Source organism: Coffea arabica, chromosome 2c, assembly GCF_036785885.1.
Source record: "Coffea arabica cultivar ET-39 chromosome 2c, Coffea Arabica ET-39 HiFi, whole genome shotgun sequence".
NCBI classification, from domain to species: domain Eukaryota; kingdom Viridiplantae; phylum Streptophyta; class Magnoliopsida; order Gentianales; family Rubiaceae; genus Coffea; species Coffea arabica.
The window spans coordinates 70,834,123-70,838,362 of NC_092312.1; the positions used below are offsets into that span (position 1 = coordinate 70,834,123).

General features: G+C 38.3%; 1 long non-coding RNA gene across 2 annotated transcripts; it reads left to right on the top strand.

The window, feature by feature from the left end:
* Window positions 1–732: 732 nt before the first annotated feature.
* On the top strand, window positions 733–3,594 carry LOC140035413 (uncharacterized). Of its 2 annotated transcripts, XR_011839604.1 has the most exons (3): window positions 781–2,680; window positions 2,774–2,864; window positions 3,253–3,594. It is a non-coding gene; the product is annotated as an uncharacterized lncRNA (long non-coding RNA). The 2 variants fall into 2 exon arrangements; XR_011839603.1 differs by lacking the exon at window positions 3,253–3,594 and having other exon boundaries at window positions 733–2,680; window positions 2,774–3,143.
* Window positions 3,595–4,240: the final 646 nt, after the last annotated feature.

A 4,240-nucleotide genomic window follows, 5' to 3' on the forward strand; every position in this document is an offset into this window, starting at 1 on the left:
GAAGCTTATGTTCTTCCTGCAATAGATGTGAGTTTTGCTGCTGGACAAGCAATCAAGGCTTACATAAATTCCAGATCATACCCAACAGTGAAAATAGTGTTCAAAGGAACAATTCTTGGAGTAAAGAATGCTCCTGATGTTGCAATTTTCTCCTCAAGAGGCCCCAGTTTGGCAAGCCCGGGCATTTTGAAACCTGATATTGTTGGTCCCGGTCTTAACATTCTTGGTACTTGGCATTACCCTGTCGATGATATCACAGACAGCACTTATACACATGGTTCACCGTCACGGATCGCGGTCGTGTCGCGGTCTCGATTGTTCCACATCCATTGCCACATATCGGTTGAATATCGGATGATACACACATTATAGCACATAAAAATTTCGAAAAAATCTGAAAAAATTACTAAAAATAGAAAATACCATAAAAAGCATAATTATCAAATTAAATTTACTAAATACCTACATTATCATATATAGTTACTAATTATTAAATAAAATAATGCTGTCATTACCATAAGGGACTACTAATTATTATCATATATATTTTTCTAACTAAAATTTAGGTAAGAGACTACTAATACAAACTAATCATATACTTAATAATATGTAAAAAGTGTCAAAATGCATTACTTAAATTTACAAATATCTAAATATCATATCTGAATGCTAAATTAAAAAAATTAAAATTGATAAGTTATTTTGAAAGAAGATGCGGACCTTTTGGCTGATGCTTGGATTTAAGATTAGGAGCCTGATCTCTTAATTACTTGGGCCAAAGTTAGACTTTATGTGCTTCTAATTTTTCCTTCAATTTTTTTCCCTATCGCTTGCTCCGGTACAAAAGCCCACCTTCTCCATAGTTTAGTGTAGCCGCAGCTCCTAGGTTTAGCCATGTGTTCCTCTCAGTCTTCTCTTCGTTTTTTTTTTCCAATTTCCCTTTCGTACTTTTTTCACCTCCTTCACGGCCAGATAATGAAGAAATTGAAGAACCCCTTCAGCTGCGGAATTAGCCGGGCGTCACCTTTATTCTTTCTTTTGCTTTCCCTTTCCCGCTGTTGTTTTCTTCCCCACCTGCCGTCACCTCTGTTTTGAGCCGCAGCCGGACGATGAAGAAATTGAAGAACCCTTCGGCTTGTTTCTCCAAATAATCACTCTAGAATCTGGAATGAAGCTCAACAAGTAGTGATGGATCATGCAGAAATTGCTGGCATGGTTCTCCCCTTATCCCCACTTTCCCCTAAATCTTGTCTTTGTGGTTGAAAAAGGAAACAAGAAAGCATGGGAAAAGACTCTGCAACAGCCGTATAGCTGTGGTGCACAGCTTTTTGTAGTTGTAGGACAATAATTTACTTATATAATTGCACTTTTGTGGCCTTTTGTACTCAGTTCGTTTTTCGTTTGGTTTTGTAAAAGGCTCCGCAACAGCCGTATAGCTATGGTGCACAACCTTTTGTGGCCTTTCATTCTCTGTTCCTTTTTGGTTTGGTTTGGCTTCCCAGTTGTTGTTTATGATTTTGACCAGTGCATATTCCAGTTGAATCTGAGAACATGGCCGTTATCTTGCTACACGGTTCTAACTCGGACAATATCGGCTGATTCGGAGCGATTCAAATCGGATATGGTATAATCGATGTTTCGGGTATTGGTATTGGATCGGCGCCTGCCGTTCTGGTTACGACTCGGACGAGTCCGAGCTTTGAGGGGAAATCTTTCGTTTGGAATAGCGATTCACCATCAAATTCTTTGTTGCTTCCTAGTATGGCTGTTGCTCTTAGGTTCCTATCGATTGAGCTTGCACCAACATTGAGGATCCAGGGAGCCTCGTTGGATAACCTTCCATTCTTTGGACCTGAGTTGCCAGCAGAACAGCTCACAAATGTTCCATTTTCAATTGCATGGAAAGCTCCAACACCAATGGCATCATCATAGAAGGGAATGCGAGTTCCGGCCATTCCTCCAAGCGAAAGGGACAACAGGTGAACACCGTCCTGCAAAGCAGCTTCCATTCCAGCTAAAACATCTTCATTAGAGCAGACTGACCCCACACACACTTGGTAAATGGCTAAATGAGCATGAGGGGCCATACCAGCAGCCGTACCATTAGCAAAGCCGAACACATTTGCATTTCCACAAAATTCCCGGCAGCAATACTTGCAGTGTGATCCCCGTGTTCACCTTCATCAACTGGCTCACCAGTTTCATTTCCTACAAACTTCCTTGCACCGATGATCTTGTTATTACATGTGAATCCCTTGAAATCGCATTTCCCTTTCCATGTAGGTGGTGGAGGTGGCACGTCAACATCACTGAAGCATGGATGGTCTGGTTTAATCCCATCGTCTAGAATCCCTATTATCAGACCTTGTCCATATCCTAATTCCTGCCAGAGGCCATAATCCCGATGCAGCCCCAAGAAATTATGACTCTGAGTTGTATGCAGGTTCAAGATTCTGTGGGGTGTAGCATCTCGAAATCCTTCCTTCTTCTTCATTAATTTTAACTCTTCACGTGATAATCTGGCTGCAAAGCCAGTAATAACACGACCATAGGTGTAAATAATGCGTGATATGTCAGGCAAGCCTTTGGCATATCTTGGCAAGAATGAGTGGTAATTGCTATCAAGGCCTTTAAACTCAGCAGCAGAATCAACACCATCAGGCAAACTAACATGAATTATGTAAGTCTCTAAACTTTTATGCTGAAAAGAATCAGCAATATCATGTTGAATGGCTTCTGTTTTGTGCGAAAGTGATGAAGATAAACTAAACAGGCAAATGAAAGCGAAGACAAGTACAGAAGCTATGTTCAGGCAACAAAAGAAGATTATACTTTTGAGTAACTGTTACCAGAAGAAATAACAGGTAGCCATATTTATAATGTCTATGGTTTTGGGTGGATGCTGGAAATCGAAAAGTGGATGTGGAGAAGAAAGATATTAGGTTGGCATGAAATGGCAACTTTTTTTTTTTAATTTCTCTACTTAGAAATAAGAAACTTTCCTGAAGAATGTCCATAGATGAAGCACAATGAGAATATTGTAGTTGGTGGTTCTATTAGAGATGCAAAAACCACCATATCTTCCACTTTGATTTTTCAGTAGTTAAAAAGATTGTTATACTAAATGATCTAAAATTAAAGCATACACGACTCTGATAAACCATGATAAGTTCCTATGCAATTTGAGAAATTATTGTGGCAACTGTTACTTGAATCCGTTCTAAGCTTTGCTTTTATTCATTCTAATGGCAGATATTTGCAAACAATCAATCCCGTCTACGCTTTGTTTTTAAGCATTCTAATGCTTCAGTATAAATGGTGGATTGATATACAGAAGGCGAAAGAGACTTGTGACCTACGAGTGAGTGAAACCTTTTATGCTGTATACATCAAGGTGTGAACTTGATTCTTGAGCTTTTGAAACGAAAATGGTCGATTTTAATGTTTACTCACTATGCTGCAGCAGTGAAAATGAATAAGTAATGGTGCAGTGAATTGTAAACTAAACAGAAGAGATCAGGAATTTAGGGGGAAATAGTATTTGTGAAAAGACAAGAAATGAAATTTCTTCCATTTCCATTTTTACACACATAATCCCACACAAGTAAACTTTGTAACAAGAAGATCCCTTCTTACTATATCTACCAAATAAGCTTCTGAATAATTAAATTAAGCAACATATTAACCGCAAGCTCAAAGGAGATGCTACCCCCAAGTGAGCTAATCTCCAATTGCTTGAATCTGTTGGGAAAGATAAAACCTTGTCCAAAATGGGGGAAAATTATAAAAATGCAAAGATGGTCACTTTGTCCAGAAAAACTGAAAAAGGCTTCCTGTGTGGCTTTTACGGGCCTTTGCTATTTGTCTTTTAAAGCAGTAGGCTTTTGATAGTTTGTTGACACGTTCAATTAAATAATTAGATTTCCTTGTTTCAGATAGTAATTGAGACAAAAGTTCTGCTGGATCAAGGCACCAAACAGTTGTCAGTAACAACCGTTCTGAATAATGTAATATTTCTTGAACAAGGTATAAACTCTACGTGAATTACTTATAAAACTTAATAACAGAGGCACAATTATTATATATAGGACCCACATGAACAGTAATAAAATATCACACCTCTATTGTAAGGATGTATAATAAATTTACATAAAATTACAAAACATTTAAAAAATATTACACTGTTCAGTACGGTTGATAGAGTTACAAACCATCTTTGCCCCACTCCCAGCTCTACTGC